Source organism: Dermacentor andersoni, chromosome 3, assembly GCF_023375885.2.
Source record: "Dermacentor andersoni chromosome 3, qqDerAnde1_hic_scaffold, whole genome shotgun sequence".
NCBI lineage: Eukaryota > Metazoa > Arthropoda > Arachnida > Ixodida > Ixodidae > Dermacentor > Dermacentor andersoni.
In genome coordinates this window covers 175,860,186-175,883,315 of record NC_092816.1, presented here as the reverse complement: position 1 = coordinate 175,883,315, position 23,130 = coordinate 175,860,186, and the positions used below count along the sequence as shown (strand labels likewise).

Below are 23,130 nucleotides of genomic sequence, written 5' to 3'. Positions count from 1 at the left end.
CCTCACTTTTTAATGGAAATCATTATTTGCCACCCGAAAGGCATTCACCAGCTAGCAGCTGATGGCTTGTGTACGGGGAAAATATTGTCTTATTCATATTGCTTTCAACTTTGTCACGTTATTTCTCCCATTTATATAGACGTACAGAGTGCAAGATTTGTTTGTGCAATGATTTTTATCATTGCATGCTTACCACTTTGGTAATGAGACGGCCATAGGTGTAACACGAAGTATTTCAGGCTGGTCACACAGGAACAGCTGCACCTGCTGTAGTATTTTTGCTACTGCGTCTATGTGCTTTTATATATTAGAAGCTGCAGCTATAAATTGCTTTACTGTACCTTATATTCAAGAGTAGTTCAAGCTGCTATACTATTATGTGATGTAGACACGTCGTTCAAGCATCCTGCTACGGCAACATAGTTGTAAGAGGACACGAGAGCGTGTGTCTTTAATAAAGTATTTCAGGGTATCCACATATGCGGCATCAGTCCAGCTCATTGTGAAATACTTCGAAATATATTACAACTTCAGACATGTTCTAGGTGGGATGTATGTGAATGTAAAACATGTAGCGCCGGACCTTTAAATGCAATTTTCTTTTTCTGAACGATACGAGCAAGTCTACATAATTGCAGCGATTAAGGGCATTCAAGTGATAACATTCCATTCAACTCCCCGATTTCTATCTTTTACTGCATTCTCTTTGAAAATACTATATCAACAATGTGCCCATTGCAGTGTGAACGCGATGGCTCTTCTAAAGTTCTTCTCGCCACAGTAATGCAATAAACGTTCAAATAGCACGTCATGTCTTGGTGTAAGACGTATCGTTTTTGTTTTGTATTCAGTATTTCTGTTAGAAAAGTGTTTTGTTGTTATGTAGTTCGTGGTTCTACTTGTTTAAAAATGAAATTACAAGAGACAAAAGAACACGAGAAAGACAGACTTCAGGACAAGCGCTCAGGCGCTTGTGTTGTTCTTTGCATTCTTCATGAATGTTGAGTCGCATGACGAAACAACTTGCCCAACAACGCGTCTTCTTTAACGTATCTCTTTCGTTCTTTCTAAACATTTTGTTGCTGTAACACACACTGTGAAAATTTGCAGTGGGGATCTTAGTATTAAGCAATACAAATATTTTTGAAAATGCCTTGCACATAAATCAATTCAATCCTGCTATTCACAGGTCGACCTTTTCAAATAATTTCAAAAGCATTATATGGTTTGTCTTTTCATGCCTATGTCAGACAACGCACGTGGCTTGTGGTTGTGCAGTATCAAAAACCTGCTGTTGCTGCTTGAGCCGGTGGTGTAGCGGTTACGCCAGTAAGGGCCAAAGAGAATAGGTTTATTAGCTGGCTCCTCAACTGCTTTGCCCGCAGGAACAACTGTCTTGGTGTTTCCTACCGGCATGTGTGGGGTCCTTGGAAAACAGGCACGCCCTGCTGCACTTGTCCTAGCTGTGGTTGCTGGTACTCCTCGGCCTCCTCCTCATCTCTGTCTTGCAGCTCCGGATCTCCTTCCTTCAAAGCAACGCTGTGCATAGGGGCGCAAGCTGCCACAATTGTAGCTGCTTCTTTAGTACGAAATAGGACGGTCAAGTACCTTTGAGGCACCGGAACTTTGCCTTCAATACGCCAATGTGCCTTTCCGTAACATTCCTCATAGAGGCAGGGGCCCGAATGTAGCGCCTCCCACGAGTGTGGGTGCCTGAATCACCTGGCACAGTTGTGAGCAGCCACGGCTCAAGGGGGTAGTCCGAGTCTACTGGATGTTGGAAGCATGGTGATTGTGTAATATGCTTCACTGAGTGCAACCTGTCTAAAGCATCACGAAGCACGCATTCACCACGTCGAAGGTTAGGAGAGAACCGGCTTAACCGTGGCGAGTCCCTCACAACGTACGAGTCATGGCAGGATCCGAGGAAACGGGGATCAATGGGCGCAATGCGCATGTTGGCTACGCACGCCTAAAAAAAGGTCAAAAATGGTTTAGGATAATAGATTCCACCTATACCCTTACCGTATTTCACGTTGTCATGTTGACTGCTAAATACTGTCTGAATAAAATTTTGCTGCACGAATATGACTTAATATTACTTCTCCAGACACAGCTGCGTTCTTTCTTGCACTGGTAGAAAGGAATGTTGGAAATTATTTTTTTGATTGCATGAAATGAGCAAAAGCAGTATGCACGATATTTTATGACTTAACGCTCATCGTAGCCACATGTGTCGTTCTATTCGTACTCGATCGTTACCGATTGATCGTATTGGAAATTTTCGCCCGTGATTACCTCCCTACCGCATCTTCACGAAATGAGCAAATCTCGTCCGAGAAATTCAATTCCAAACGGGCCCGATGTAAGTTGCTATTGCCTTGCGTGTGCACATTAAGAAGACGGTACATGAAACCGGTAAGGTAACATAAAAGCACAAAGCATACAATAGACAGCAGATAAGGAGTACATAGGCCCACGGTATTCAAGCTGTAAAAGGCCTTCCTTGAAATGAAGTCTACAATCTCGGCCAGGCTGATTTCTTCAGGCTGCTTTATGCTATGAGCACCTCGTCAACACAGGCCACTACTACGCGAATGCGGCCGCGATCGAAAAGGCCGCCTTTGCGCTAACGTTGCTGGCAGGCGTCATCGCGAAGCCCATACAGCCCTGTTCAACGGTTCCACGCCACAGTTCAATCTTTCGCAACCGCATAAATGCTCTTGCTTAAAGAAGCCTGCCCCATGCGGATAAATTCTTCGCTGCCGGTTCATTTCTGGAAGCCACACATGGCGAAGAAATGGATGTCACAAAGGACCTTCTCTTCCGTCGTGATGACACCGTTGCGACGGCCACTGATCGCGTCCTCCAATAGTACGCAGAACCACCACACTGTACCTTAGAGCCTGATGTGCCCGTGGAACTCCTCCTCCGTGAACTCGTGAAATGCGTCCCAAAATTTGCGTCACCAAGGCTGGCCGAGGGGTTCGAAAAGCGCGACAATAGAAGTGTCCGATTGTGACTCGTGATCGCCAAACACTGAATGCGGTTACTTGAGCACAACGTGAAACTGCAAGATGGAGGCCATTGTCAAAAAAATGCGCTTATAAGACTCAACATTACACAAGAAAATATATTTGTCACAGCGCAGGCAGAACCTTTAGTTTCACTGTGATTACAATTGTTTTCAATAATTCAAATTGCAAACGTTCTGCAATGGCGGATCGAATTTTAATCTCGCAAAAGGTGACCTGTGCCAGAGCCACCATAGTTGGGCAAGCGACGACATTACGTGCAGAACAAAGGCGCGTCGTCTCCTACTATTTCAATGGCCATTCACTCATCGTAGCGAATGGCCTCGTCGACCGCTCCACGCTAGTAGGCGCCGGCGCTCGGTTTTCGAAAGATTGACAGGATAATGGTGTGTGAGCATTTTGTAGTCCCACCGCGCCACAATGGCGGCCGCTTAGAAAAGTGCGCACACAGACAAATCACGACAAGGCAACCGAACCAACGGAAAAGCGGGCTGTTCACGCCTTTGCGGCCTCAGGCGTCCGCAAGCTACATTAGAAAAAAGCTATCGCATTCACCTGTTTACCTTTCTACCACTCCCGTCTCCTTGTATCTTCATCCCATGTTCGTTTTGTTATAACGAAAAACGCTAGCAGCGAGCGCACAACAATATTCGTGGGTGAATCAAGATTCAGTTAAGCTCCGTTGTAAATGAGCGTCTTAGCTGTGCATGCAGTGGTCTTGTCTTCCGTACCATTTTTGCTCTCCCCTTAGCTCAAATACAAATCGCGATCAACTACACCTGTCTGTTTCTGGTACCGCAATTACTCGAATATAGGTCGAACACAAATATCGGTCGCACCTATATTTTAACATGGCGGCAATATAAAATATTATATATATATATGTATATATATATATATATATATATATATATATATATATATATATATATATATATATATATATCTATATATATATAAGCGGTTCTCTTCTGCGACCGTCTGCACTTCCCAATATAGGGTTGTTTCCATTATGAAGAGGTGCTTGCGTGCCAGGTAATTATAAAGTGATTACAACGCGATAATTCAAGTAAGGAAATGAAGCCATGCCATACTTGGGCTGCTGTTCTGGGCCTGCATACTGACTCCACATGTTTCACTCACATATTTCATTCCTAAAATTTTACCAAGCTATACCTTCCACATATATGCCTTTCTCTAACAGCGCGACCGCAAGCATGTCGCACTATTATAGTTAGTTAGCATGCCGCACTCACGTAAGCTTGCGCATGAACGGAATAAAACACAGACCGAATCTTTTCCGCAAAACAATGCACAATGGCACTCCGTTACTCCATGTTTGCGGCCAGCAAAGCCTAACAGCTGCAAGCTACGATTTCCTTCCGAGACCTGCACAAGAAGAGCAGCATCGGTGGCACATCTGAATATACCGGTGAGTTTCACTTTCACATGAACCAACGCATATTAATATGTCATCGTAAAACGCACACTTCCGAAAGTATCGTTGCTGCAAATGGCTGTTAAGACAATATTATATAGAAACATGCTAAGGGAAGGTTGAAGATGAAGACGAAGTTCAATTATGCTACGAACGTCTCCGTAGATGTCGTACCACGCTCCACTACTCAAATATAGCTTGGCTTAGCTTCTAAGCATACGAAGAACTGCATACGGTTTTAAGCATACTTCTAAACATACGAAAAAGGCGCAGAGTAGTGCGGAAGTGCCCACATCGGCTCCCATTTTCCAATATTATCGACTGTTTTGCGAAGCCGACCCACGGAAACTATACCTTTTAAGAAGCGGCAAGTTCCGAGGATTGCGCACATAGTGGACTCTTATCGGTGGGTGGACTTTTCACCATTTTGTGACACCTTGCATTTCCGACCACGCCGTGAGAGCGCCAAGCTAACGGGCTACGCCTACTTACGGCGCGGCAGCGCGAGAAGGCGTAGGCCTAGCCCCCCCGCCGACGCGGACGACTGGCGTTCTAAGCGAACTAATGACCGACAGAAACCATGCCCGGGACCATAGTCGTCGAGCTCGATGAAGCGGGATGGACGACCGCCCTCGGCAGCAAACGAAAACAACCAACGAGCACGCCGTCATATGGCGGGCAACGTGTCACCAAGAATGTGCCGGCTGTCAGCCGCACGGCCAACTCGCCAGCCAAAAGGTTCATGAAGCAGGTGACGGCAGCCTCAAGGCTACCGAAATTACCCAAGGACCAAATCAAGATCATCGTGCGCCCCAAAGGAGGCCTCGACGTTTCCAAAACGGACATTATACTTCTCGCCCAAGCGCTGGCCATGGCGGCGGCCTTGACGGAACAGCAGACTGCCAAGGACAACATGTGCCCAGACAAGATGCAGAACATTTGGTTATTTCTACCCCTCACGATCAAAACGCGAGGGCATATGCTAGAATCAGCAAGATACATACTAAGCTCGGCAGCTTTGAGGTGTCAGCCTACATATCTGCTGCTGATGACACGTGCATAGGTGTAATACGAAATATCGACCCTTCGTTTGACGAAGGAGCCCTTAGGAGGATGATTCTGAACCCAAGAAACCCTGCGGAATTAGAAGTCAGAAGAATTACGAACACACAAGTAGTTGTTTTACTGTTCGACGGCATGCAAGTGCCCAACACGGTCATGTGTGGAGTGGCCCTCGTTCCATGCTTTCTGTACAAACGGCAGATGGATGTATGCTACGCGTGTGGCCACGTGGGTCACCGAGCTGACGTGTGCCCCAGTAGCGAAGAGGAAAAGAAGAAGTGCCGCGGCTGTGGGAAAATGAAGTCATCAGACTCACAAGAGGAGGAACACCAATGCACACCCAAATGTGAAGCATGCGGCGGCCCCCATATCACCGAGGATAGGACATGCAAACAACGCTACCAGATCCCAATATCGTTAGGCGTCGAAGACGACGACAAATGTTGTGAAAAGCACAGATGGCCAGCGGCGATGACATCAGTATCTCCTACGCACAGAGCTCGGTGACACCTGCGGCAGCATATGGTGGCTCGACCCTGCGAGCCCGCTCACAATCGAGGGGGCGCTCTCGCTCCAGGAGCCGAACCGGCTCAGGGAAAGGCGGGAAATCCAGCGCATCCAGATCGAGATCCCGGTCGCGGTCTCGCTCCCAGCCCGCGAAGCGGGCCATGTGGGCCGACAAAGTCAAGGGCTCCGGCACATCACGGTCGATGGGAAAGAAGACTACCACGGCCAAAAGATCAAGTGGTGAGGCACAGTCAGAGCAAGTGAATGATCCCCGAATCCAATCACTTGAGGCGGAAAATCAACAGCTCAGACGCGAACTTGCAGAGCTTAAAGAAGCCTTCAATAGCATTAGAGGGCAAATCTCGAACGGCGATGAGGATAAAATTAAAGATCTAGGCCCACTTGCTCGCAAACCCAAGCGTAAAGCTCCCAACCCATAACCGGTGAGCGAGACAGAAGAGGAGGATGAGATGGCTGAGCCGAGCGAAGCCATAGCTACCGCCGCCGGTCCTCCTGCCAAAATAAACAGCAGAGGCAAGCTAGCTGCCATAGGAAATACCCTAGGATGCAATAATGGAAATGCTCTCCGGGATGGCGACGAGATTAACTCCACTAGAGAGACCCAAGGTCCAAGCCAAAGGCAGGCTTACGGTGTCGACAGTGCAGAATCAGGCAAACGCGAATCCCGAAAGTGGGGCTAAAGGGCTAATTGATCATACTCATTAGGCAAGATGGCGAACGCAAATAGCAACATTCTGAAAATTTGGCAGTGGAACTGCGCATGATTCCAGAGGCGCGAGGGCCCATTGGGACAGTTCATCTGGTCTATTGCGGACAAGCCACAAGTTATATTGTTACAGGAAACGCAATGTACAGCTGAAATTTTCCTCTCGGGGTACCGCACGGTAGCACACAGGAGAGAAAAGGGCAAAGGTATCGCTAACCTAATCAGAAAGATCATCTCGTTCGTTGAGCACGAGCTCCGCGCGTAGAGAGCGGGCCTGGAGGCCCAGTTAATAGAGATCGTACCCAACAGAACAACCAATTCTAACATTTTCATTCTCAACGTGTACAGCGCACCATCGGACAGGAAAAGAGACCTTCAAACATTACTAGGCATCACGCCTAGGGCTGCGAGAAGCGCGCCTCTCGTTGTTGCGGGTGACTTTAACGCACCCAATACGGAATGGGGGTATGGTTACACAAGTGCAAAAGGGACAAACTTGGCCTTCAGCGCTGCAGAGCTCGGCTTAATACTCGTCACAGACCCACGGCTCCCCACCAGATCCGGTAATTCGGTCAGTCGAGATACGACTCCCGATATAACATTCCTCCGAGGTATCGAGGGCACGTGGGACAACCTCCAGGAGGGGCTAGGCAGTGACCATTACATACTTGAAATTCTGCTGCGTGCAAAACCCAGACCACCCGCGAGATATGAGTATGTGGGCTAGGACCTTTTTCGAAAAATCAGAAATGAAACAGTCCCGCCTGACGAAACCTATGCAGATCTGCTAGAAAATATGAACATGGCGGTTAATGGAGCAAGCAAAGAAATCATTACGGATCTTGAAGTTCCTAAAATGGACTCGAGACGTGCTCACCTACTGACGGACAAACACGCCCTCTCAGCCAGGTGGAAGACCCAAAAGCCTAATCGTTGACTCAGATCGAAAATCACGCTTCTTAACAAGGAGATTGAAACCGATTCGGCCCAGCTCGCCGGGCAGCAATGGAATGAGACGTGTACCGAAACGGACGGGCGTATGCAAAGAGGTAGCAAATGGAGCTTGCTGAAAAGTCTCCTCAACGATAAACAGTCCAAGGACACCCTTAGCCTTGCAACGGATAGGCTCATTAAGAAGCAAAGAGCAATCGGTCTCACCGACAGGGAATTAGCCAAAAACTTAGCACGTACTTATCTCCCCCTCGCCAAAGACGCGGATTGCCCGATAGAGCGTGTGAACTATATGGGATCCTCAGCACCTGATCTAGACAAACCTTTCACCGCGTCAGAGATCAGACTCGTTCTCTTCAGTCTACATGGCAGATCAGCCCCGGGACCTGATGGAATCACGAACAAACTCCTCAGGAACCTAGACAATAGGACAATCTAGATAGTCACGGCCAAAATAAATGAGGTATGGAAAAGTGAACAGGCCCCGATAGACTGGCGTACCGCAAAAGTGGTACTGGTACCCAAGCCAGGAAAACCTCCACATATAAATAATCTGCGGCCTATTTCCCATACATCATGCATCGCCAAGGTTGCGGAGCACGCGATACATAACAGCATCACTGAGCATATTGATAACAAGGAGCTCTTTAGACACGACCTAATCGGCTTTAGACAGGCGTTGTCCACACAGGACGCTATGCTTTTGTTTAAGAAAGCAATCTTTGATAACCCTACTCGGGACGTGAGAGGGGTCCTCGCACTGGATCTCTCCAAGGCCTTCGACAGGGTCGCGCATAAACACATACTGACAGAGATTTCGTCTCTCAACCTCTGCCAGTGGTTTCATGATTACACCAGATCTTTCCTCGCGGATCGCAAGGCACACCTCCGACTAGGCATGGTCAGGGCAGGAGCGTACGAACTAGGCACCTGCGGCACCCCGCAGGGCTCAGTCCTCTCCCCACTCTTATTTAATATAGCCATGCACAAACTCTCCACTCGCCTCGCTGGAATCCCGAACGTGGGTCACGCCATTTATGCGGACGATATTACGATCTGGGCGCCGGGCGGATCGCTAGCCATGCTCGAACACTCGTTACAAAGCGCGTTGGAGGCTACCGAAGATTCTCTTTCAATCACGGGCCTTGACTTTTCCCCCGCTAAATCACTGTTATACCGCCAGTCCAACCAGCGGATCAGAAATCTTGCGCCTCTGGAAACTCTGCCGATAGAAATTCGAGCTAAAAATGGGCATCCTATACGGAGGAAGGACTCGGTCAAGATACTAGGTCTCCTCATTGATACCAAGGACTGTAACTCGACGGCACTCAACAGGCTCATTGGACAGGCTAGTAATGTCCTAAGGTTTGTAGCCCGCGTCTCAAATCGAAGAGGCGGTCTCAAAGAGGATAATTTGCTCAGAGCTTATCAGGCGTTCTTCCTGCGTCATGTCATCTACATTGCGCCGTACCTTAATTGGGGTAAAGCGGAAAAGGCCAAGCTCGACTCCCTAATCAGAACCGGCCTCAAGCGCGCGCTCGGCCTTCCGCAGTCCACAAGCACTGAGAAGCTGCTGGAGCTAGGACTCCATAACACCATCGATGAGCTAATAGAAGCTCACACAGCGACTCAGATAATGAGACTTTCATCCACTAAGCCAGGGATTAGGATTTTAGAAGAAGCGGGAATCCAACCCAGACATGAACCGGCGATCAAAGTTAGCTTGACCCGGGAAACCAGAGCTCGCATCATGGTTGACGCCGTCGCGCGAAACATCCACCCAGTGCATAACGAGGGTAGAAGAGTCGCGAAAGCCAAGTCCATCCTTAAAAAGATCAATCAGAAGAAACTAGATGCCCTCTTTGTCGATGCTGCCAGATATGACAGTTGGGATAAGTTCGCTGTCTCCGTGCAAGACGCAGGGGGCAACCTGGTCAATGCAGCCTCTATACGAAGTTTGCCCATGTGGCGGAGGAAGCGGCGATCGCTCTGGCTTTTCACAGCTTAAAAGTTCCCGCTATCGTCTTCTCGGAGTTGCGTACAGCGGTTAGATCCTTCTCGTCCGCCCTCATATCTGAACAGGCGAACAGTATTGTGATTAAAGCACTTGAAAGGACTAGGGAGAGCAGTGAAGGAGGATACCAAATCTCGTGGTTCCCAGCCCATCTATATAGCTCAATCAACCCGCTTGGATGTAATCCTAACGAGCAGGCCCACCGGAGAGCGCGCGATTTCACGCACCGCGCTGTCGTGGGTAGCCAGGCTCGGAACGAGGTCAACATCCACAAAGATCCATCATGTGCTTTCCACGAAATTGTTTCCCATTATCGACTAGGCAGAAGGACATTCCCACCCCCTCACACCAAATTGAACAAACCTTAGGCTAGCACACTCAGACTCCCGCAAACCCGTTCGTATCCCACTCCTCGGTCCCTTAACAAGATAAATCCTGAACACTCACAGTCGTGCCCCAAATGTGGTCATGACTCATGCTCCTTTGACCACATGCTCTGGCTGTGCCCAGCCCTTAACGCCTCTCCACCCATCACGAAAGAACAATGGCAGGAATCTCTCATGAGCAGCAATCTCCACATTCAACTCCAGGCTATCCAGAGGGCCCACGACATTGCGGCGGGACTTGATCTCCCGGCTCCATCGTGGGCGGAGCCATCGACTTGATCTTCGGGAGCCTTTGGTTTTGCCTCCCCGAGGTCTCAGTCTCTCAGGACTCAAATAAAGTTATTGGCATGCCATGTCTTGGCCAATCCCCCATAGTGAGTATGCGCCACTGTCTGCGACACAAGACAAGACAAGATGTCGTACCTTGAGGTGTATTCTCCCCTCCTGTAAATTAACGTTACCCATCCTCACAGACCTGTTAGAGGTGCTGGGTAATCACACGATTCCGGAGGAATGTTGTCCACTAACGACGGAAGCACACCAGCACGAGCTTCGCCGCAGCCACCGACTCGCCGGTCTTGCACCGCTGCCCAGCAGCCCTCCAGAGGACCAGCAGCTCTCCACAAAGGCGTCTGGGTACCACTACCGGGAACCGCGGACCTTCCCCAGAAAACCAGGCGACGGCGTGGATGAGTGGCTCAGCCACTGCTAGCAGTTGAGCCAAGATAATCACGGCAAAGATACTACCCAGTTATCTTACGGTGGCTTGTTCCTTGCTTTTACCGCGTTGGTTTGGTTTTAGAACCACGAAGACACGTTGGCAACTTGGGAACGATTTGTGAAAGAAATTTGGAAGTGCTTTGGAGACCCAGCACGACGACGAAAATCGTGGAACAGATGTTGTCGCAAAGGGCTGAGATTACCGTCAAGGCATGCAGTACGTACACTCAAAATTTACTTAAACTGTGCAAATCAGTGGACAAGGTGGGCCACATTCTGTAAGGTATCGCCGAGGATCTTTACCACGTCCTAATCGGGAAGGAAGGAAGGAAGGTATTGAGTGTATAGCTGACGCGATTAAGCATTTTAGAATCTTCGAGGCTCCGAAAAGCCATAGCATCACATCACATCATTAGTCGACTAGCCAACGTCACGACGTTCGCTGCCGTCGGCGTGAGCCAAGATTCACTGCCTTGCGGTCTTTCATGAACCATCCGTTCAATAGTGCGCGAGGAACTACGACGGATGCTGCCTTTCCTGCGCGAGGTGGATACAGGCCCTGTGAACCAGTATCTACAATTACTATAGGCGCGCGTTTCGATAATGACAACCATGCTAACCGTGTACCAGAACAAAAGCTTCCAGTTCCCCCAGTTCCTCTTCTTACGTCAAGCAACCATATGCGCCCCGCTACAGCTTCTTCAGCCGACCGCCTTCTTCAGTTCAGCAGTGGAAAGAGTCCAATAGCGGAAGAGTGTCACGTTCAATAGGCCACAACTTTCACGGCTCCTCGTGAATGCTGCTGGTCCTGCGTGCTTGTACACATCATCCGTTTCCACCCTATGCAACCTCGACTACCTGAGACGCGTTCTCAGTGACCAATGCCATGTCCACAGCACATCCAATGACCCGAGTATAGGTATTAGCCTTCGACTCCAGCTTCCCAGCAGACAATGTACGAGCAGACCCTGCACAGCGATTCGCCCCGTCTGTGAGGAGCTTGAAGCCACCTACTATGCGCTAGCGACGATCCCAACCGCTATGGTCCCAGCCGCAGTTCTTCTCTCAACGACCGGGAAACTAATCCGACCAGCCGATGGAGGTGAGGTCGCTGGACATCCTGCATTGCAAACAAGTATGCCTCTGCCAGTTTCAACGCCTGAAAACAAGGTTCATGTGTTTGACGACGATGTTCCCACGATGGCTTTGATAGATGCAGAAGCAACTGTTTCGCTGATGATTTTAGTTTTTAAAAAACGATTTGGATGCAGAGTGATTTTTGTTAGGACAAACCTGTTACCTTTCGGACTGTGGGCGGTGAGTCGTTGCGCTCCGTTCGTATATGCTCGGTGTCTGTTTGTTTTGCGGGGAATGTGTTCAAGGCCAAATTTGCAGCCCTTGCTCATAACACGCGCGATGTAGGCCTTCGGAGCATTTTTTGCAAAAGTGTCATGCTACTGTAGACTGCGGAGCAGGCGAGGTTCTCTTGTCCGCTCTTGTTCAGCAACCCAGTTGTCGTCGAGACAACCTCGTCGTAGTTTGCCCCAGCTTCGTCCGCAGTCAGTGTGCCACTTAATGCTTCTGAAGCCAGTGCCAGTTCATTTGACCTCGTCATCGAGCCCTTGCGCTTTGCCTAGTGTAAAGAAAGATAAGCTTCTGTCGCGTTGCGTGATTTGCGTTATCGACGGAAGAGCCCGGCCATGGATGTAGAACTATTCATCCGAGTCAGTTGTACTCTCGGAGGGAGGGTATGCGCCTCCCCCTATTTCAAGAAGTCTGCAGCCTCTGCATTGGAGCCTTAAGCAAAGCGTCGAAGTCCACTGATGTTTATGCTGCCGAATATGAAACCCTAAGTAGCACTGGCAAGGCTATTTCCTCTTAGAAGTCCCAAGGCCTAGTTTATTGGCTTTCCAGACATGCTAAAATTTATTCTCATTTTGCTCAAGATGCGAATAAAGCTTAGCTACCGAATACATGCACTTCGCACAGGATTGACACTGGTTACGCCCAGCCTCTCTGACAGAGCCCTTCTGAGTTTCCGCGTCGGAGCACAAAAGAATTTCACAGCAAATCAGAGTTGTGATAACTACCGGGCTTATACAGGAATCATCAAGTCCTTAGGCTGTGCCTGTCATGTTGGTGAAAATAAGAAGGTTCCTGCAGCCTCTTCGTTGACTGGTGTCTCAACTCCATCACAAAAAAAAAACATGTGTACCCGCTTCCTCACATCGAGGACGTCATCTACTGCCTACCTACTGCATCTTATTTTTCTTCGACGAATTTGTGATCTGAGTATTGGCAAATTCTCATGAATCCGGCTGAAAAAGAAAAGAAAGCTTTTCTTACAATAAAGAGCGTGTTCAAATTCATTGTTATGCCGTTTGTCTTGGGCAGTGTCCCCGCAACGTGTGCAAGACATGTGGATTCAGCTCCGCAGGGCCTAAAACGAGAGATACTCTTGTTGCTGAGACCATGTGCTGATCTTTGGCCGCACATTTGATGAACATAAGTATCGTTTTCACATTGTCCTAACCTGTTTGGAGAAAGATGCGCTAATACTGAACTCGAAGAAACGCCGTTTTCAAAAGGCAAAGCACTGGTTCTCGGACACGTTTTAGACATACATGGCGTTAGAACAGACCCGCAGAAATCGCTGCTGTCAGTAACTTCAAGCAGCCGGAGTCTCTCCGGGAGCTGCGAAGATGCCTGCGCCTCTGCTCATACTTCCAGTGCTTTTCTCCCAATTCTGCTAATAAACGTATCCACAGACTGACTTGCTGAAAAAGAACCTACCTTGCCATTGAACACTGAATTGTGGACTAGCATTTTTAGACATGAAATTTCGCATACTTCAGGGCAGGTGCTACGCCAGCTTGATCGCTCTGCTTCCACAGAAATCCATACCGAGGCCAGTAAAATCGACCTCGGCGCAGTGCTTAATCAATTCTATGATAGTGATGAACACGTACTCACATATACAAGCCGTTCGTTTACAAAGGCAGGGCGCAACTATATACCAACAGAACAAGAGTGTTTCGCATTCGTTCTCGCCGTTCAAGAGTTTTGTAAATACGTCTACTGCCGTCGCTTCTCCGTCGTCATCGACTACCAATCTCTTTGTTGGTTGGTTAGCCTACGAGAACCCTCTGGCCGCCTAGAGCGATGGGCCTTGCGTTTGCAAAAGTCTTACTTTGTGGTATGCTACCAAATCTGTAACCGCCATGCTGACGCTGACTGCGTATCGCGTCTTTCTCTGCCGGTGACAGAGTGTGATGCTGACAAATTCGGTCAGTATCTTGCTGGGATTGCTTCTCCGTTTCCTTACCTTGTTACTTGCCGCACAGCAGGACATGATGACCGTAACTTAGTTAATTTATTCGTTTCCACTGGGTAAACTGGAAGTAAAAGCTGTTTTGTTGTGTACGACCACCTTCTTCAGAAAAAGAAAATGTTGCGGTCAAGGAGCCCGTATGCTTCTCGTCATTCTACATACTGTACGCTCTCACATCTTTCGCGTCATGCACAGCGGCCCAAGCTGTGACCACACGGGTATCGCCAGAGCGTTCCAGCTGATGCAGGAAAGCTTCTACTGGCCGATCATGTGACGCGATACCGAAGTGCACGTTGTAGGCTGCGAGCGACGACAACATCATAAGGGTCCTACGACTATGCCTCCAGGACTTCTTCATCCTTTGCCACCTCTTCATTTACCCTTTGAGAATGCCGGTGTCAATCTTCTAGGCCCAATTCTACAATCACAGAACGCCAGCCGATCGGTAGTCGTATGCGTCGACAATTACGCAGTGCGCAGAAACAGCCGCAATACCTCCTGCAACTGCCTTACACGTTTCGCAGTTCATCTTTGGCTTTTACAGCGAAGCTGAAAACCTGATGGATCTGTATGAATGAGTGGTATGCGCGGTTTCGTAGGGGTGGTATCTGGGCTCGCTAACGTCCATAAAGTGAACAAAAAAAGATGACGAAGGATAGTAACGCGCAGAAGAAAGAAAGAACACGTGTTTTCACCGCTCACCGCACCTGCGCAGTGAGGGAGCGCACCTGCGCTGGCCGGCGTTGTTCCCGGCTGCGCCTGCTGTCGTCTGCCCTCAACACAACGGCGCGGTGGTTGCAGCCGGAAACCAACGGCATGCGCGCCGCGCCGTGTAAGAACTGGATTGTGCAATGCAGAGGTAGACGATTGCAACAGTTGCAACTTCAACAAAATGGGAAAAGTGGGAAGACCACGCATTGTGCGCACGGCTGAAAAACAAGACGAGTACGAGCAGAGGCGTCGACAGCAGAGACGCGACTATAACCAATGACAACGTGCCCGTGCAAAAGCGGAGAATGCGGCCGGTTACTTGGCCTCCAAAGAACGTCATTGAGAGCGGATGCGAGATTCTAATCATCGGTGCCGAGCGCAAGCTACCGATGAAAATCGCGCACTGCAAGCCACTCTTGAGCGTCAAGCTAGGTCGTTTGAGTCTGCGTCCAGGCGGCAGAAGCGTGAGCTGCCACCTCCTTGGAGCTTCACCGGGGCGACACCCAAATCGAAGAGAATGTTTCCGGACGCGGAGTGTGGCCATAATTGCTCGGTTTGCAACTGACAGCTTCGCTGACTAATCCGCCATCATATGAATGGTTTGGTCCGAAACTTTTTTAGCATGAAAGTGTTTTACGGCGGGCTCCACGCTTAACTTCCTGTAACGGATGTAACTTATGTGGCGTCGGCGCCAATGAATGATATAGCTGGTTGGTTGTAGCGCTGTGGAGGCAACGCAAATTGTTATCCAATAAGAAGGCCGAATGCCCCTGGAGATGTGGTCGTCCATGCTGCGTCGTCTGCTCAGCTGCTGCTTGCCATCCTGTTAGATTCTCCATGGTTGGTGGATTGTCGCAAAAAAACAACAACGTTTTGACGCCATAACCATCAGCTGCGTTTACATGCATGCGACAGCAGGGCTTCGCTTAACCTGGACGCTTTCTTCTGCAGTTACCTTGCCGCGTTCTTAACCAGTAGTTCGGGCTAATGCCATTAGAAATATTTTTTATTTGGGAGTATTACAAATGTTCACCTGCGCCACAGCGTTTGCTCGACGTCTACTTGGCGTTTCCTCGATGCCGTCGTCACGTACCATGCAAGAGTGGGGTAGTAAATTAATCATGCAGCCAACTATTAGGCCTTTATAGCGTTCCTCATGGTCAATGCATCAGCAGTGTTATTAGTGTGGCACCATCTTATAACGAAGTATTAAACCAGTTTTACGGGTCGGCGCCATGTCTGTAGCCCAGCAGCGTAAAAACAACAGCCGATCTTAATAATTACCGCAAAACATACGTCATGCTTTGAAATTAGCTTGAGATGAGAGCGCTGACGGATTTTGCCGCTTGTTTCTTGCTGACAGCGCGGAGAGCCAGTAACAAGCATGAATTCGCATCGACGCGTGTGGTTGGCGCACTATGGGTGTTGCAACGTTCCTATAGTTGTTCACGGTTAGTGCGGCTATTGCGGTTACCGGCGGTAACTGCCCCAGTAATGCTCGGTATACGACGTGAATGCGCAAAGGTCCTAGCATGTCATGTATCGCTGTACCGTATCATGTAGGGATCAAAAATAGAGAGTTTTAGCAGTGCCGTATTACGATACGGTAAGTGCGGTATACGGTACGGTATTACCGTTCTGTACTAACATACCGCGATGACCGAAGACGTTTTAGCTGCGTGTGCTGCTCAGTGCGTACGGTAATGTGATAATGATGATAGTGGCTAACATTAGGGCTTGGCAGAATGCAATAATTATGCGCTGAGCGCGAAATATTCATTTTGACGAATACTTTTAGAAACTTTAGCTTGTACAATCGAGCATTATTTTTTACAGAAGCGCCCGGCTACGGCAAACTTAGATGCCAGTCACAAGGCCGGTAGCGACATCTTGTGACACTTCGTCCTGCAACACGTGAAACCTTTTGTTACATAGGTGTTCTTGTCTAATCAATACATAAAAAAGGGTTTGTTTCTTGTAAATTGCACTGCTGCTGACACTTTACACCAGCAGATAAGTAGAATATATAGTTAGTTACTGCAATAAAATGTCTGCGTCCTCTCTAAGTAAACTCTGCATCACTAGATGGCGCCACCTACCTGTTTTTTTTTTATGCCACTGTTTACTTGTCACTTCGTCGCTCCGCAGAAGGTGATTTAAAGTAACCTCTTTCCTTGGTATTACCATGGTAAAAAAGGCACGCGAGACGTGGACTCTGTGGCCGACATCAGATTCTCACTGTTTTGGCTTGGTGCAGCTCGGCTCGCGACCCACGGTGCCAGCCGAATCTTACCGACTCCTTACCGTCTAGTATGCCGTACGGTAAAGTTCGCGCATGCGCAGTCCTCGACCGGTACGGTATTACGCACTTACCGTACCATATACCGTGCTTTCCGTAGCACCGCTAAAAGTCCCTAATATCCCCCCGTAGTGTATACCCAATAATCCGATCGTTACTCCCGGAATTATATACCATAGGGAAAGGATATTAACTGTGTACGGCTCGTAGCTTCGGCAGTGCTGCAACCAGCTTCTGAGATGGAGATAGGATTGGTGAAGTACTACATCAATTAGAGTTTCATACCATAAATCTCTACACTGCATCGCGATAATGACGAGCGCCGACAGGGAGCGCTTTGATAGTCACAGCGCAGCGGAGACGCCAACGCGGTATAGCCTGGTGTTGGCACTTTGCGCATATGGTTTGTCTTTCTCGTCGGATCAGCCTGTGGCGACTCGTCGCCTAAGTAGTGGAGCTTCAACATGTATCAGCAGTGCTTACAGGATGCCTACTCCTTCGCTTGCAATGGCACCAACTAACTGCTGCGCTACGTGGCGCATAAAGCAATGACATCGACGGACGGATATCGCTTTGGACAGGCGAGAGACACGGCAGCGTGAAGCAGAAGCCTTCGCGCGTTCATGGCACACGCTTTGAACTATGCCACTCACATTCCTGAAGCTGAGAGCGTCGCAAATCAACTGGTTGCCCAAGACGCCCTCGGCGATTCGGCAGCCGGACATCGCTCGCCAACAGGACGCCACCCACAACGCAAAATTGCAATACGGTCACCAACCCGAAAATCGTGTGCCTTTAGCTGCAGCTGACCGTGAGTTCATGAAGCAAACATGCAACAGCTTCTGTGAAGATGTGGTTCCCTTTCATGTTCTACCGATCCACTCATGCTTTGCACCTCTGCGTGCGTTGTCACTGTACGCCATTCTGGGCCGTTGCCTGCACTAAAGCCGCTTTATGCTCCTTATATTTAGGTCCTGATATAATGTTCTTAGTGAGTGGGCCAAATATACCATCTTTCGCACATGCCTAACTATTCTCAGCCTGTCCTTCTAGCGCTCCCACAAAACGCGATTAGTTGGAACTGTAGCCTTCCCTACGTTATCATAAAATTGTTTATTTCCCTTCCTGATATACAACCTTTAAGCCCAGTGAACAAGCTCACCAATTCATGTGCAATATCGCGCAGGATATTACCTGCTGGTATAGCTATTGGTCGCATATGCGAAGGCCAAGTAATTCATTTTTAGTGATGGTTGTGCACTTTTCAGCGATTTGTCGTCCCTATTTACACACAAAATCCATTGTAGCTTAACGTTATTTGCAAGGAGTGCACGATCTGCGGGAAACCAAACAATAAATTGGCATAGCTATACCAGTGATGCACCGACCAAAATTACGGTAATCTAAATGTTGCCCATAGTAACTCCATTGATAACCCGCCAAGCCTAGTGCTTTCATGGTCCAAGTTGTCAAGGCGCACAGGATGGTCTGTGTAAATCCTGGAGCCCCTCCGCATTTACTGCTTGGGCAGGCCCTCCATATCTTGGCGGTTAGCGTACCGAAGCGACGCACGAAATCTGGAGCTCCAGTAAAGTGAAAAAAAAAAGATTAGCTCACGAATTGTCCAATGGGTGTACTCACATATTGACGCGTCAATTTATTATCGTTCCAAAATAGTATGTGTTGTGCATAACGGCATGAAATGAACGGTCTTGTCTTGTGTTGTACCCGCACGCTGAAGACGTGACCACAACGGCTGCCTAGCAGCTACCGTTCTCGCAATGTAATGCACACATAGCATTGCAATATGGCGAAACATTTGACGAGTTGGTTGCAATAATACATGATGATCAAGCTACAAATGTTTGTGTGCTCACCGGGGTTGACACCTCGGTCAGCCAACCGCCACCATGATTAAAATTGCATTTCACGACTCTCGTATGTTCGACCAATGCATATCACAGCGGGAATTGTTCTCCTCCGCAATATTCAACAAAACGGCGCACTTGATTAGTCGGCACAAATGTATAGCTCGAAGGGAAGCAGCGAAAAGAATGTTAAATAATGTGGAGAGAGAAAGATAAAGCTTTATTATGTCCTTGATGGGGTTCAGGAGTGGCGGGGGTCGGGAGACTAACCCCCCATCCCCCCCTTCCTCAGACGGCGGCCAGTCCTTGCTTTCTAGCGGCGTCTTCGGCCATCCGGACGGCCCAGAGCTGCTCCTCTGGGTCCAAGCTGAGCAGCAATGTCTCCGACTGATCGGCAGTAGTTATGACGCGTGTGTTAGTGCGGGAGGTGTTGGTGGGTGAGGCTTTGGGGCATTGCCAGATAATATGGTCGAGGTCAACGCGGGCCTCACACGATTTGCAGAGTGGGGAGTATACATCGGGGTGCATGCGGTTGTAAAGCACGGGGTTCGGAAAAGTTCGTGTCTGAAAAAGTCGCCAAGTGGTGGATTGAGACTTATTCAGTGTTTTGTGTGCTGGGGGGTAGCGTAACCGCTCTCTGCGGTAGTGCAGGATAATTTCTCTGAAGGTGACCATTCGGTCCCGCGCGCGACCGCGATGCAGGACAGAGGGCTGGTAAGGATCGGAAGACGCAAGAGAAGGATGATGCGCCCGGTGCGTGAGAGCTCGGGCGGCATCGTGGGCGGCTTCGTTTCCAGCAAGACCCGAGTGACCAGGGGCCCAGATGATTTGCACGCGGTGTTGCCTTGAGGGAGGAGTGCCAGAGAGAATCCTATGCGCTTGGGGTGCTCTCAGTCCTGTTGTGTAGTTACGAATGGCCGTTTTTGAGTCGGTGATGATGGAGTTTGCATTGGTAGCCACGTAGGCTATGTGGAGCAGCCTACAGCTAATAAGTAATCGCACTTTGTGGGAGCCCGAGAAAGCAGACCCAGAAAACAATTACGCATGTGCAACAGTTGACATATCTTGTCAGCTCCCAAATAGACCCATATGAGAAGACGAAAACCAGGAGCATGAAGACGCGAGAGCGCAGGCAATTGCCGACATAGAATACAGTGATACGGCACCCCCAGGTGCAAGTCACACTGGCGAATAAAAGCGAGTAGCAGTCCGCAGCACCCTCCTCGCCTATTTCAGGGGGGAAATCCGTTGACTTGTCCTCCATTTCGTTACCTTAGAAGCTTCAATGTCTGCGTTTCGCAAGGGGAGGAATTATCACTGGTGTTGTGGAACAAGGCGGGACTACAGAAAATAACAAGATTGACCAAGGCTCCAAGCTATGGGTGATGAAAGGTAAAAAGCAGGGTGTGAGACCGGGCTAGTTGATATTCCGTGCTGATGTGACTATGGCAAGAGTGGTCACGGGACACTAAAAAGGCGACAAGGACAAGCGCAAATTTCCAACTGGTGTTTATTACAAAAAGGTAGGTATATGTACTCTCGCGCACTCGATTGTAATCAGTCACAATCGTACAAGACAACATGGTAATCCCAAATAAGGACTGTGACTGGTTACGATCAAGTGCGCGAGATCATATATACGTAGCATCTTGTAATAAACACCAGTTGGAAGCTTGCGCTTGTCCTTCTCGTCTTTTTAATGTCCCGTGTCCACTCTTGCGCTAGTTACTTCAGCATGAAAGATCACGCACGTGACGCCCTGTTCTCGAATGTACGCAAAAGGGCCGCCGACGTGTATTCCTATCTGTTAATGTACACCCGGTGACGTCATCGCCCCGTGGCTCGCCGTCGACCTAGACACAAGAGATAAAGCAGCGGACTACATGTTATGTGCAGTAACAAAACACAAGAGCTCAAGAGCCTGGAATAACGACCTAGTTGCCCAAGCTACTAGACGACTTAGGTCAGTGGGGGGAAAAACTGTTAGGGACCGGCGCAGACATAAATACAGGAGAGTGCGTGAATTATCATAAAAAGAGTTATTGCATCATTAATACCATCAGCGAGCGCCTTTTCGCGGCCAACCTCGTAATAAGAGTTGACATGGAAGAGCAGGCTGCAGATTCCGACCAAAAGGTATAAACTAGATACGCAAGCACTTACCAGTTGAAACTGTACAAGATGGCAGCCACTTGACAGAAAGCAAGTCATGGTGTCGTCGTCTTAAGTTCATGCAGTAGCGGCTATCGTCTCGGAGTGTAATGCAGGAATATTAAGAGGACATTCTTACGAGAGACAAGCTGTTGGGTCTAAATAGCGGCATCTGGTTTCTGTCGCGCGTGCTCTTTTCCATGCTGTATTCGCTGTGCTACGTCTATGCCATAATGTACTGCTACTGTTCATTTGTTCGGAATAAAATCTTGTCTCTGTAAGTAAACGTTTAATAAATGAACAATAGTTACTACTTACATATTTTAATGGCAAGAATGCATGATGAAAATTCTTATTGATTCCCTTCTTCAGGTTTGCAGCGCGGGCAAATGTTACCCACTAATATGAAGCTTACGGTGTTGATCACTATTATTGCCGCACATTCACTAATTTGTGCAATTGCAACAGTTGTTCATGTACCAGTGCTTCTAAATGACAGAGGTAAGTCATTTATTTCTTTCATGTTACGGTTCTAGCAAAATCAAGAGAAGACCTTTTTGGTGAATTTTTTCACATCGTGTTGTCTAACATCGCATCGGCGAAACCCGCTCGTGCCGTTGGTTACTGCATTTGCCTTGCATTATCGAAACCCAAACCGAATATTAGGCTGTGATAAGTCCTGCGCAAGGTCTGTAAAACATGGCAAGGAAACTCGGCCACCAGCACTGACCACGTGATACACGCCAGTTCCTCATTTTTATTCATACCAAGCGGGACGCTATCCGTTTTGGACATGCCAAATTGTGCTCCACTAGGACCATAGTCAATGTCTCCGCTGGGGTTTCCATTTATTGGAGAGCCGGTTGTGTTCACGACGGAGCGCTGCTTTTAGAGTGAAGAACGCTGCTCCTCCAGTACTCGGTCCAATGTCCGCGGGATCAAAGTACAACTACCGAAAAGTCGGGGTTGAAGAAAGAACGGAGGTGCGCTTTAATGGCACAACTTTGTCTGTGAAAATTCTGTGTCACTTCGGTATCAATGGAACATAAGTGGTTCATAGGCGGTTCCCCAGCAATGGTGTGGCCCCACTACTAAAAAAATAAATAAATGAATAGCAGAAGCCTTTGAATTTCACTCGCCATTGTATTTAGAGATCTGCGTGTTTGTAGAATAATATTGCGGACATTACATGTAAAGGTTTTCCGCAGTGATATATTGTATTGATATGCAAAACCTCGGTAGACTTACTGGCGCTGTTTCGTGTGTCACTCCCTCTATATAAAAGCTGATTCGCTGTATTGCATTCAACATGCGGGACATCAAGCAACACATGGATCAATCGGCCGACCGGCCGAAAACTGTGCAACAAGGAGAAAGAGATACAAAAGGTTCACTTTTACATCGTTTATATGCATTGTCCTAATTTTTTAATTAGTGATCACTTAGAGTGAATGCGTTAGCGGTGTCTAGAAGAAAACCGCAAATAGAGAATTATAGTGCAGATTTGTAGTGTATAAGACACCCAGGGCGCGTAACTAATCAATATTTTTCTTAATTTCACTTCGTAGAGCATAACATGGTTTAAAATAACGGAGATAGTCCAAACCAATTAGGCCATACTTCTTAAGTAATGGTCGAGAAACATAATTGGTAGCGCTACTAACAATCACCCTTATTAGTTTGTTTTCAATCTTTTGAGTTTAAAAATGTTTGTAGAAGTGGTGGTTGCCCGCACGAGAAAACAGTATTCAGTGTAAGACATAAATAGTGATAAACCAAAAGCCTAGTCTGTTGGTAATAAGTCACGGTGACGGTACTTGTCCTAATGCATTCACTACCTTGTTAGCTACATAATCAGTTTGTGAGTCCTATACCATGTTCAGTCAATACAGCACCAACAGTTCTGCGGTTATTAACAAGTTCATTAGGG

The 23,130-nt window shown here is 48.3% G+C and overlaps 1 long non-coding RNA gene across 1 annotated transcript in view; it reads left to right on the top strand.

Moving 5' to 3' along the window:
- Nucleotides 1–4,382: 4,382 nt before the first annotated feature.
- The window catches only part of LOC129382834 (uncharacterized), a 37,852-nt gene continuing 19,104 nt past the window's right edge, over nt 4,383–23,130 (top strand). Inside the window, exons 1-2 of the long non-coding RNA XR_011893162.1 lie at nt 4,383–4,467; nt 21,573–21,701. This is a non-coding gene — a long non-coding RNA (uncharacterized lncRNA). The remainder of the gene's footprint in view (nt 4,468–21,572; nt 21,702–23,130) is intronic.